The 13,742-nt window shown below is 46.0% G+C and overlaps 1 long non-coding RNA gene across 1 annotated transcript in view; it reads right to left on the bottom strand.

Moving 5' to 3' along the window:
- LOC142487284 (uncharacterized) overlaps positions 1 to 11,627 on the bottom strand; it is a 35,182-nt gene extending 23,555 nt beyond the window's left edge. The window contains exons 1-3 of the long non-coding RNA XR_012799183.1: positions 10,745 to 11,627; positions 10,369 to 10,462; positions 8,970 to 9,497 (exon numbers count right to left, since the gene is read on the bottom strand). This is a non-coding gene — a long non-coding RNA (uncharacterized LOC142487284). The remainder of the gene's footprint in view (positions 1 to 8,969; positions 9,498 to 10,368; positions 10,463 to 10,744) is intronic.
- Between the last annotated feature and the right edge of the window lie 2,115 nt (positions 11,628 to 13,742).

The raw sequence follows: 13,742 nt of genomic DNA, 5'->3' as shown, positions 1-13,742 counted from the left end.
TAGAGCAGAGGCTAAGAAAATGCTACAACTTGGGGTGATTGAGGAGTCACAAAGTGACTGGAGCAGCCCTATTGTGCTTGTACCAAAGCCTGATGGGTCTGTAAGGTTTTGTAACGATTATCGCAAGCTGAATGCTATCTCAAAATTTGATTCCTACCCCATGCCAAGGGCTGATGAGTTAGTGGAGAGGCTTGGGAAAGCCCGTTACCTCACCACACTAGATTTGACCAAGGGTTACTGGCAGGTTCCACTCATAGAGCAGGCAAAGGAAAAGACTGCATTTTCTAGTCCTGATGGTCTTTTCCAATACAAGGTGTTACCATTTGGTCTGCATGAGGCTCCTGCCACCTTTCAAAGGATGATGGACAGAATATTAAGGCCACATACATTATATGCAGCTGCATATTTAGACGATGTAGTGATACATACGGAAGATTGGGAATCCCACCTTCCAAAATTTAATATGCGGGGTTAATGGCTAGCACAAGTAAGTGTACAATTGGCTTAGAGGAAGCCAAATATTTAGGATATTCTATTGGTAGAGGGTTAGTGAAACCCCAAATGGCTAAAGTGGAAGCCATAAGGAATTGGCCCTGGCCAGTCACTAAGAAACAAGTGAGAACTTTCCTTGGCCTAGTTGGATATTACCGGAGGTTTATCTATAACTTTGCTACCCTTGCATGTCCTTTAACTGATCTGACAAAGGCAAGAGCCCCAGTAATGGTAAAATGGTCCCCAGAACTAGAACAAGCATTCAGGTCATTGAAAGAAGCCATATGTGCCCAACCAGTGTTAGTAACCCCCCGATTTTGCTAGGGAATTTATTTTGCAAACCGATGCATCAGACGTAGGGCTTGGTGCGGTCCTCTCACAAGAGAACCAGAATGAAGAACATCCTATCTTGTACCTAATCAGAAAACTTAACCCACCCGAAAGAAACTATTCCATATTTGAAAGAGAGTATCTTGCTATAAAGTGGGCAGTAGACAGTCTTAAGTACTACCTGTTAGGCAGAAAATTCAGGCTGGTGACAGACCACGCACCCCTAACCTGGATGAGTCAGAATAGGGAGAAAAATAGCAGAGTGACACGCTGGTTTCTCAGTCTGCAACCATAAAAATTCTCAGTGGAACACAGGGCAGGCAGTAGACAGGGGAATGCAGATGGCCTGACAAGAATGGATTCACTGGTGTGCACGGTCGCTCACCCCACTAGGTCTGAGCTGATATGTGAAAAGAAAGAACCAAGCGCAAATAATATCACAACAAATCAAAGGTAACACAGATGATATACTATCCTTAATGAGTGCAGCTCCTGACATAGAATTCAAACCAAATTCAATCAGCAAACGAAGGAGAAACAGGTGCGCAAATCACATCAGGACATGGAAAAGAAAGTAAAAACACAAAATAGTGCAATATTGTCTACTCCAATAGAATAACTTCAATACTGGAGTTTCTATAGATTTTGCACTCACGTGTTTCACGTAAAATGAGAGCGTTGTGGTTGTTCAAAGTTACCAACTTATGTCTCCAGACAGGTACTCCAGATCCACATAGAGGGGGTGAAAATCCATATACAAAAGAGGGAAAGCAAAATAGTATAGTACTGTTTTTAATGTTAAAAACACAAAGTATGGAGGACTTCCGGTGACGTCACCGTGAATGGAAGGGTAAACGGAGAGCTCCAGACACCCTCCCCATAAAGCTATTAATAAAGCACCCCAAACCGAGCGGCCCCATCCCAAAAACACCTGACAGCATCCCTACAACAGTCAGGCATGACGGGGAAGAACCAGAAGAGAGCGGCGAACCCGGTAACTAAGTTTTTCACGCCGGCACAACGCCAAGTAGAAGGGCCCTCTGAATCCCAAGATGGCGATGAGGAGCACGAGGACGCCGCGGAGGCGGCAGCCGTGCACCAGACAAGCCCTGCACAGCAAGAACTTAACCCAGCCTTTTTTGAAGCTCTGCTTCTCAAAATGAGGAAAGGCTTCGTGCAGGATTTAGAGAAGGTACTCAGAGACATCAGAGCGGACATGAGCAAGCTAAGCGCGCGAACGGACGCAGTGGAGGCGCAAGTCACCTCAATTGCGGACTCACACTCCAGCCTAGAAGACAACCTAGTGCGAATGGGACACGAAATCACCGCGCTCAAAAATACAATTGAGGACCACGAAAACAGAGACCGCAGACAGAATCTGCGCTTCAGGGGAGTACCTGAGGCAGTCCTGCCAGAATCTCTGCCCTCTTACCTTGAGAAGATCTTCCTAAAGCTGGTCCCAGACCTCTCTGACCACGAACTCCTGCTAGATAGAGCTCACAGAGCCCTTGGACCCAGATCAACAGACCCTAACCGCCCAAGAGACATCATAATGAGGTTCCATACTTACACAGCAATAGAGAAGATTTCTGCAGCGCCAAGAAGGGAAGGATCTGTTAAAATGGAAGACTGCACAATACAAATCTTCAATGATCTCTCCAGATCGACGGTCCTAAAGCGACAAGCGATGAAGCCCCTCACAACCCTGCTCAGGGAACGCGGTATCCCCTACCGCTGGGGCTTCCCCTTTAAACTGATGGTACCACGGAAAGGGCGATTCTACACTATCACTGACCCTGATGACATCGAGGACTTCCTCAAGGCGATTGGCGTCCCCGCCCGGGGTGAGGAGGAGAGAGAAGCCCCCCCAAAACAGCGCGACTGGATATGACCGACACACCGAGGGCCTCAGAAAGAATCGCCAGTCAGAAAAGCCAGTGAACATTAGGACCGGCGAGCCTCCGGTGAAACTAAAGTATACCGCACCCTGACAAACACACACACCCCCATCCCCACCGCCCCCTGATTCTGCTCAAGCTACCTCACCCTCGCATGCCCCACTAAACCATCACAAAACGCCCGAAAATCCCCCCCCCTAACACCCGAACCCCCTTCCCTCCCCCCCACCCCCCTCCCCTTTTTAACCCCCCTCCCTCCAGACCTCCCATGAGGCCCCCCCTCCCCCCCCCTCTCTCCCTCACCCCCCCTCTCTCCCTCACCCCCTTCAATCCTTCCCCCCCCCTCCTCCTTACTTCCGTTGCTACGGGCAGAATGGCAAAGTTCCCCAGCACTGACCGGCAAAGAGAGAGCCGCGGGTCCCGACCTACACTGCTTCAAACGAAATACCGCGAGGAAACCGGGCGCGGTGCCCATCTGCACCACTGACTCCAGAGTTCCTGTTCCACGAGCAGGACTGCGACCCATGCTGCAGGAACCCGGCGACCTGTCTCTGGAAAGAAAAGTCCACGTCCAGCTCCCCCCCCCACTAGCCATTGTTTTCCCGGAGAGAGGGGGTCCACGGAACTGGGCCTCCTGCAGGACTGAAGTAACGGATTTTCCCCCCCATCTGCCTCAACAAGGACAGCGAAAGACCGCTCACCCCCCTCCCCCCCCTTCTTCCGACGGCACTCCTCAAACGACAGGTCGTATGAAATCCTTCCCTTCCTCCCCCGTTTTTTCTGTGTCTCTCACTCCTCCCTACCCAGATAGCATATGATTGGACTCCCTGATGTTATGTATGGATATGCCTCTCAAAATGTAATATACCAAACTGTGCAATGTGGATATACATACAACGGTGGGGTACAAGGGGAAAATCCACATCTCCAAACTCCCCGCCCAAAGCCCCCCCCCCAACCCCCCCTCCCCCCACCCATTCCCTTGTTAGACAACATGTGAATATGATTTCCTGCTAATATGTACTAGGTTATCTAAAAAAGTAATCTAACAAACTGTGCAATGTGGATACACAAAAATGTGGTACATAAGGGATGAAACAGCACCCCAAAGCCCCCTACCCCTCCCCACCCCCCCTCCCCCCCCCCGCACCCCCCCCCCCTCTGGACCCCCCCCCCTTACCCCCCCCCACCGCCCCCCCCTCCCTCCCCTCCCCTCCTCTCCCCTCCCCCCCCCTACCTAGTCCCTGCTTAGATAACATGTGAATAGAATTTCATGATGTTATGTACTAACTCAGTTAAAAAAAAAAATGTAATCTAACAAAAAGAGAAGAACGGGCCCAAGGAAAAAGTTCCTACTTACCTAAAAATATAACCTAACAGGATATGAAGTGTGGACACACGAAAAAAGGTGGAACATAAGGAGAGAATCCATCCTACAAAACCGCCCCCCTTCCCCCCCCAACCACCCACTCCCCCCCCTCTCACTCCCCCCCCCCCCCCCCCACCGCCCCCCCCCCAACTCTCCCCTAACCCCGCAAGGTCCCCCACAGGACAGAGCATAAATCGATTCGCAGATGCGAATCTATCCCGACCTCGCCCCCCCCCCTCCCCCCCCCCTCCCTTACACCCCCCCTCCCTTACACCCCCCCCTACACTAGATCAAAATGGGGAGGTGTCGGACCTCCGAGCCTGGAAATACCCCACGATTGGCGCCCCGGAAGCCCCCACTGGGGTTTGTCTCCCCAACTCCTTGGCACACAGGTGCCAAAGGGGAAAACAAATGGGCTTCCAGAAAGCCCTTTTCTTCCTTTCCTCTTGTGTTCTGCCCACCCCCCCACCTTGACAGACCCAACCCCCCCACCCCACCCAGCTCTTCGCGAATTCCCCCCACTAAAATCATCCGCAAAAATAGCGGCGAGCCTATCAGTCCCCCCCCCAACAATAACCTCACCTCCCCCCGTCGTGGGATAAAAATGGGGCACAGGGCCAATACCCCTGATACCTCACACCCCCCATAATGTCTACAATTAAAATCACGTCTCTCAACGTAAAAGGCCTTAACTCAATTAAAAAACGTAGGTTAGCGCTCCAAGAAATCAAAAAACTCCAGAGCGACATTGTCTGCCTGCAAGAAACCCATTTCAACACCAATGAACCCCCAAACACATTCAAACAGGCCTTTCCCCAGGCCTTTTACGCCTCCTCCCCAGTTAAAAAAAGAGGGGTAGCCATCTTAATAAAGAATAGCGTCACATTCGCCCTAACCAATATATCCAGAGACCCTGAAGGGAGATATCTACACTTACAAGGTTCCCTATCCGGAAACCCTATCTCCATAATAAACATATATGCGCCAAATGAAAACCAGGTACAATTCCTTCAGGACCTCCTAGACTCCCTAGACCAGGCTGCATTGACCTCATTACTTATAGTTGGGGACTTTAATATGGTCCTATCCCCGGACCAGGACAGAACCTCCCCGCAGCCCAACCAGCACACGCCCCAGGCCCAACAAAAAGCGGCAAGATTTAGAGAGATCTTGAGGAGCTTCTCCCTCACGGATATCTGGAGGGAACAGCACGTAGGTCAGAGGGACTATACGTTCTTCTCGACCCCCCATCAATCTTACTCGCGGATCGACTATTTCATAGGTTCCACAAATGTACTCCAGGCGGCCTCCCAGTCCAATATAGGGCAGATAACATGGTCCGATCATGCCCCGATAGATTTGAACCTTTCCCTTCCGTTTGTGAAGAGCACCTCTTACAATTGGAAACTCAATGATTCACTGCTCAACGACCCCCAAACTGTAGACACGATTCGACAAAAACTAACCTTATTTTTTGAATTAAACAAAGGGTCAGTTCCCTCAGCGTCTACACTGTGGGAAGCCCACAAAGCGCAAATCATAGGCGACCTCATATCCGTGGCATCGTATAAAAATAAAATTAAATTAAAAATGCAAAAAGAGCTGACTGAAAAAATAATAAAGTTGGAACAACTTCACAAAAAATCCCCCTCCAAGAAAATACTCAGAATACTCGACCAGACAAGGTCCGAGTTAAAAGCGTCCCAATTAGAAGAGGTGGAAAGAAAGTTGAAATGGTCCAACCAGAAGTTTTACGATAAAGGCAATAAGGCCGACAAACTTCTGGCATCAAAACTTCGGGGCATAAAAACAAGAACCCAAATAACCAAAATACAGACTAAAGGAGGTCTCACCACCTATAATGAAAAAGAAATTGCCCAAGAATTTGCAAAATATTATTCGGAACTCTACAACCTCCACCCCCCTAGCCAAGACCCAACAGGGGTAGACTATGTCTCGCAATTCCTAGCGAAATGCAGCCTACCCTCTCTCACAGATGAGGAACTCAAAGCTCTAAATGGTAAAATCACCCAGGAGGAACTGGCTCAAGCCATAAGCACCCTTAAGATAGCCAAGACCCCTGGCCCAGATGGCTTTTCAAACGCCTATTATAAAAAATTTAAAGCGCCCCTATCCCCCTTTCTACTCGACATGTTTAACTCCTTCCTTGAAGGAGCCCCGATCCCTGGCACAATTTCAGCGGCCAACCTAGCCATCATTCATAAGGAAGGAAGGGACCCGCTACAATGCGGTAACTACAGACCAATCTCCCTACTTAATACAGACCTAAAACTCTTTAGCAAGATCCTAGCAAACCGGTTAAATCCTATTCTCCCCAGGCTAATTCATATAGACCAGGTGGGATTCGTGTCAGGAAGACAGGCCTCTGACAACACCCGCAAAATTATTAATATCATCGACCACGTGCATCTCAATAAACTCCAAGCAATGATCCTGAGCCTTGATGCCGAGAAGGCATTCGATCGCATCAAATGGACCTTTCTAGACAAAACCCTGCTAAAATTCGGTTTCTCGGGCCCATTTTTAACGGGGGTTCGGGCACTATACCAGAATCCCACAGCATATCTAAAACTACCAGGTGGGCAAACCAGTCCGATCCAAATTCGGAACGGAACCAGACAGGGTTGTCCCCTATCCCCTCTGCTCTTCGCTATCTCAATTGAGCCCCTGGCGGCCCAAGTTAGAGCGGACCCAAACATTTCGGGTATAGCCATAGCAGACACAAACTATAACATTTCCCTTTTCGCGGATGACGTCATTCTGACCTTAACTAATCCACATATCTCCCTCCCCAACCTACACAAATTATTAGACCAATTCAATCAGGCCTCAGACTATAAGATTAACAGGGACAAGTCAGAGGCCCTGAACATTTCTCTTCCCGACAACACATGGAAACTCCTCCAGTCAAACTACAAATATAGATGGAATTCTTCCCATATAAAATATCTATGAATAAAAATCACTAAAACGTATTCCATGCTATATAAAACCAATTATCCCCCCCTACTCAGTCAAATTAAACGAGATCTCGAGACTTGGAATACATACCAGATCTCCTGGTTCGGCAGAATTGTCTCCGCCAAAATGAATATCCTCCCCCGCCTCTTATACTATTTCCAAACTCTCCCAATCCCAATCCCACTAGCAGAGCTGAGAAACACACAAAAACAAATTCTGCAGTTTATCTGGAAACAGAGAAAACCCAGAGTCCCAAAGTCGGTCCTAATGACAGCAAAGACAAGAGGCGGTCTGGGTGTGCCGGACCTGATCAGATACTATCATGCGGCACAGCTTAGACAAGCAGTGGTCTGGAATAACCCACCGAGCTCGGCCTGCTGGCTGCAAATGGAAGCTAATTATGTATCCCCTATTCCCCTCCCAGTACTACTATGGTCACCAGAATATAAAGACAAACAGCCCCAGAAATTGGAACTAGGAGCAATGAAATGCACGTGGTCCATCTGGTTAAAAAACAGAGGGAAATATGGCCTAACTTCAGCCCCATCTCAACTAACCCCAATACTTGGGAACCCTGAATTCCCTCCAGGATGCACCCAGGCCCAAATCGGTCTATTTCAAGACCTCCATGTTAACACGGTAGCGGATCTGCTAGAGAATAACGAAGCTCTGTCCTTCCAGGAGCTCAAAAAAAACTAATGGCCCCAAAATTCCCAATTTTTGCATTCTTACAAGTAAGACACTTCCTCAGAGCTCTGTCCCCATCCTCAAAATTCCCCTCCCTAACCAAATTTGAGTCCCTCTGCCAAGTGAGAGAATACCAAAAAGGGTTAATCACAGCAATATACAGAATAACCGAAAACTCCCTCCCCTCGCCCGCACATGCCTATATGCAAAAATGGTGTCTAGACCTGGGCATATCAATTGAACTCGAAGACTGGGAGGACATCTGGGAAGCAGCCCCCAAAACCTCAATTTGCTCGGTAACAAAAGAAAACATATATAAAATACTATTTCATTGGTACCTGACCCCGAGTAGATTGAGACAGATCTTCCCCGGCACTACGGATGAGTGCTGGAGAGGATGTGGACAAAAGGGAGACATGGCCCACATTTGGTGGTCATGTCCGGAGATCCAGAAGTTTTGGACCAGAGTTCAGAGCTTGATGGACGAAATTCTGGGTCTGGAGGTCCCGCTGGACCCTCTGACGTACGTGCTGGGCTACCCCACAGAAGAAATTCCAACCCCTACGACCAGACTGATATCTGCCATACTCACAGCAGCACGATGCACAGTTGCTGCATCTTGGAAACAGGTCAAAGCGCCCTCAAGAAGAGCACTAATAAATAGAATAAATGTAACCATGAACATGGAAAAACTAACAGCTATGCTCAATCAAAAAATGCCACAATTTCACAATACCTGGGAGCCCTGGCTCAGCCTTAGAACACACCCCCCAGATTAGACCCAACCACTAGAAATAACCGCCCATCTGAATATCCAACCTAACTTAACAAGAGTTCCCCAACCTCCTCCCCCCCCCTCCCTCCCAAAAAACAGTAAACAAGAGAAGAGCACCCCCGAACTACCCTCCCCCTCCCCACCCGCTATCCCCATTCCACCCCCCACCACCCCCCCCTCCCCCCCCCTCCCTCCCCATCTTCTGTCGCTCCCAACTATCGCCCCAAACCTGTGTCTCCCCCTCCCCACCTTTTATTACTATTAAACGAGAAAATGTTTCATTGAGACTACAAACGCTCTATACAATCAATGTTTGAAATGTTGACAATGTTAAAATGTACACTGATTGTAACCCTTGAATGTGACAATACATGTCTGTTTCAATTGAAAGGAAAATAAAGTGTTAAAAAAAAAAAACACAAAGTATTCCACTTACATAAGTGCCTTTGTTTATGAGCATTCAGACCACCCTGGGTCATAGGGTCAGACAAGGTATTCACAGCAACATCATCCGCTCCACGGCCCTCACAGCAGGTACTTGGCTGATTAAAGTTGTCCTCCACTCTAGATGTCATCAACAAGGGCTCCTTAGTAGTCACTGATATCACCCAACACGTGTTTCCACTGTAAAGTCTTCATCAGGGGCTTATGACCCAGGGTGGTTCCAAGGGGAATCCAGACCGGGACTTCTAGCTCTCCCTGCTTTCACAGGACTGCAGCAGCGGATTGAGCAGGGAGATGATTAAAAGGCTGCTCTGAACAGAGCAAGACAGAGCTGTTTTACTCTCAAGAGAAGTGTATGCTGAAAAGCTGTGTTATGCTTAGGAAAAGCAAAGACTTTGTTTGATTTACTCCTGTTATCTGCTGTAGCATTTGTATGGCAAAATAAACAGGCCAAAGCTTTTCATCTCTGTGTCAGAAGACTGTCTCCTCTACCTTGAAGGCTTTGTGAAAGTGCTGATCCCTGGACAAAAGATACAGAGCAAGAAGGTACTTTGTCACAATACATACATACATACATTAACTATCAGAGAGGTACATGCAAACACTTCACTCCATGACATGTATATTATTATGCCCTCAAACTTGTTACTATGAGCTTTCTAAGACAAAAACAAACAAACAAAAAAAAACATTTAAAGAGGATGTCCCCTTGTTTATTTTTCCATGCAGTATTAATTCATTCATCCCTTAAAAACTACTTTTACATTCTTAAATTCAAGCCATTTCTTCCTAGGTTAATAATTAACTTCCATGTCTCACAGACATGCAAGTCCTGTGACCTTTTCCTTCTTATTTAATATACTCTGCGCCACTAAATATCCATTTCTTTCACATTTTATTATCATAAAGTCTACACATAATTTCAAGGGACGTATCCTTCGCCGGCGAACAAGAATGTAGGTTCCCCCATAATTCTCCTGTATTACCCCGATCAACGTCAGTCGATCGTGTACCAATAAGGTGCCCACCACTTGGTATAATATAAGTAGAATATAGAGTTAAGGACCTGTGATATTAACAAAAATAGTCACCTGCTGTTCCTTAACAATAGTTCTCTTTCCAAGTTTAGGAGACTTTCCACCTTATAACTATTATACCTTCCGAGCTCTGAATTGGCCGGCAGTTTAGCGGCACACGGTATAATCTGACCTGAGTTTATGGCAATAATATAAAACAACAATAACAATACCTGAGCACTATAATATTGATAAACTCACGTGATACAGGGTGTCCCGTCACTCAGGTAGGTTGCCCATAAAGAACAAACAGTCTACAGATTACTCAAACAATTAATCTAATGGCTTTTTCTGTTAAAAAGGATAAAGCCATACCTTATTCCAAGTATGCACGTTTCAGTGATGTAGCAGCTGCTCCGTCTGGGGTCTCCTGGTTCCCGAGGTATTGGGTCCCCTATTCAAGCGCCATCTGTGAAAGCGTAGAAATAATATCAATGTGTCAAGGGTTCAAAGTATCAACGTGAGTTTATCTGCACCAAGGTACAACTGAGAGAGAATTAAAAAATGAACTCATTCCTCTGCAAACATATTGCTTGGTATCACATTTTTATACATTTCAAAATGAGTAATATGCCCCTTAATGGGGCTGGCTTAGAGATAAAGAACAATATGATGACTTATATAAAAATCCTTATCCATACATAAATATGTTTTGTATGCTATATATTCCACTGTAATGTGAGCCTCTTACCCTCATGACTTAAGGAGTAACCCTGTTAGCCCTCTGGGTGTATCTGTCAGATAAGAGAGACTAAGGTCAGCAAAAAATGTCTAAGGCAGGAAAAACTCTTACGAATGCAATTATTTCAATTTCATGACTAGTAGGAATTATACAAGGGCTAGTTTACACCAGGAGCGATACTCTGCAACATATCAAAACATACACAAATAAACAGGTACACATATACACAAGCAAACACTCAAAAAAGCTGCTGCGCCAAAATGGAGGTGATGATAGTCTGTCTTCATATAGCCTGAGCCACACACCTTATCTCAATCTTCACACAGATGAGGTTTAATTCAGATAAATGTAAGGTTATGCATTTGGGATGCAATAATAAACAGGCGAATTACAAATTAAATGGGGATAAATTGGGGGAATCCTTGATGGAGAAGGATTTAGGAGTGCTTGTCAACAGCAGACTTAGCAATAGTGCCCAAAGTCATGTAGTAGCTACAAAGGCAAACAAGATCTTATCTTGAATCAAATGGGCAATGGATGGAAGGAAGTAAACATAATTATGCCCCTTTACAAAGCATTAGTAAGACCACACCTTGAATATGGAGTACAATTTTGGGCACCAATCCTAAGAAAAGACATTATGGAACTAGAGAGAGTGCAGAGAAGAGCCACCAAATTAATAAAGGGGATGGACATTCTAACTTATGAGGAGAGGCTAGCTAAATTAGATTTATTTACATTAGAAAAGAGGCGTCTAAGAGGGGATATGATAACTATATACAAATATATTCTGGACAATACAAGGAGCCTTCAAAAGAACTATTCATCCCAAGGGCAGTACAAAGGACTCGGGGACATTCCTTAAGGTGGGAGGAAAGGAGATTTCACCAGCAACAAAGGAATGGGTTATTTACAGCAAGGGCAGTTAAAATGTGGAATTCATTACCCATGGAGACTGTAATGGCAGATACAATAGATTTGTTCAAAAAAAGGTTGGACATCTTTTTAGAAAGGAAAGGTATATAGGGATATACCAAATAAGTATACATGGGAAGGATGTTGATCCAGGGATTAATCCAATTGCCAATTCTTGGAGTCAGGAAGGAATTTATTTTTTCCCATATGAGATATCATTGGATGATGTGACTCTGCGGTTTTGTTTGCCTTCCTCTGGATCAATAAGTATAGATATATGATTAAATATCTGTTGTCTAAATTTAGCACAAGTTGAACTTGATGGACGGAAGTCTTTTTTCAACCTCATCTACTATGTAACTCTGTAACTATGTAACTGTGATGTAATTTGGGAGTCAGCCCTGTAAAGTGTTCAGGGAATTATGTGACTGTACAGTATGTACTAATTTCTCAGATAGCAGACTTGTAACGGAATTTGCATGTGAGTTACATTTGTATGGAGGGGCCTCTGATTTAATCAGGTAAGGTTCCTGCAGATAAATGTGTATTGAGGATGTGCTGGGAGTTTTGGGAGTCCCTGACTTCAAAGGGCATCCCGTGGCTTTGTTGCCAATGTGACTGGAGATATTCAGGACTATCAAGCTGCAGAGCCATAAGGAGTGGGGATGGGCCAGATAACATTAAGTATCTGCCATCAACGTCTCCTATGGGTTAGACAATGCCCAGCCATTCAGCCCTAGACTTGGTGTCGCCGGGGGAGGGAAGACAGGGGGGGGCACTCCTGCTTCCTCCAGAGTTAATTGCCTGTTTGTGATAGGACTTCAAACCCCATAAAGAGGCAGGGTGCCCCCCAAGAGTTTTTCGCTGTCAATAGTTGGTGATTCGTGACTCTAATCCAGAAAGGGAGAATTGCTAGCCAGTGTTATTCTTGGATACTTCACCCTGTTATTTTACCGTAAGTGTTATTTTCAAGTGTTATTTGTGTTACAGTGTTTTGTTTGCCCAAAAGGGAATAAATCTTCCGTTTATTTTATCATTTTGTCCTGTTCAATCAGTGCCCAGTATATTCGGCGTGAATTAGGTCTGGTCTACCGTGACAATATGTAACAGGGTATGTCCCATTATACCTTTCTTTCACCCTGTTATCCCTGTTATGTAAGTCCTGTTAGCTGCAGGCAGTAATAGGTTAAATCTATGGGCTCTTGACCCCCCCCCTTTATGCCCCTCTTATGAGTGATAGAAGTAAGGTGGTGACTCATGGCCTGTGTAAGCCTATCAGGGATAACCGCAGCTGCTACCTCGTCCGCAACCCCTGGTGCCAAGCCACCCACGACCGGGGAGTCACTAGCACTCTCCCATGTCCTTGCAGCCCGACGTTGGAGGGACCTCCTGACACAATTCTATATGCACACAGCCATAGCCTCTCTGACCTTCAACACATACTGTACTTCAGTCTGACTTTTTCAGACTCGAAAACTGGATTTCCCAAAACAAACTGTTTTTAAACACTGACAAGACTGTAACAATGGTATTTGGGACCAAGACTAAATTTTTAAAGCTTCCAGCGACTGAGCTCCAGATTAGAACCAACACTAACACCACCCTAACTCCTGTTACTAGTTTTAAATACCTGGGCATATGGTTTGACTCCCACTTAACATTCGGGCTGCACATTGATACCCTGACAACCAAGACCTATGCCAAACTAGGGGTACTTTACAGGAACAAATCCTCCCTAAGTCTCCTGGTCAGAAAGATTATCGCACAGCAGATGCTAATGCCAATTATTGACTATGGAGACATAGTATATGGCTCGGCACCTCAAACCCACCTTAGCAAACTTGACACCCCCTACAATTCAATTTGTCGTTTTGTTCTCCAATGCAACTATAACACACATCACTGCGAAAGGCTCAAAGAACTAGATTGGTCATCACTCGAGTCTAGGTGCAAAGTTCACCTTTCCTGTCTTGCCTTCAAATTCTTTATGGGCAAGCTACCCAGCTACCTGAACAAGCTCCTCACCCCTACCACATGCAGCACCTATCACCTGAGATCAGACTCCAAAAGACTGTTCATGGTCCCAAGGCTC

Source organism: Ascaphus truei, chromosome 2 (genome assembly GCF_040206685.1).
Source record: "Ascaphus truei isolate aAscTru1 chromosome 2, aAscTru1.hap1, whole genome shotgun sequence".
Taxonomy (NCBI): Eukaryota; Metazoa; Chordata; class Amphibia; order Anura; family Ascaphidae; genus Ascaphus; species Ascaphus truei.
The sequence above is the reverse complement of the archived record's forward strand: the minus strand, read 5'-3'. Positions and strand labels throughout refer to the sequence as shown.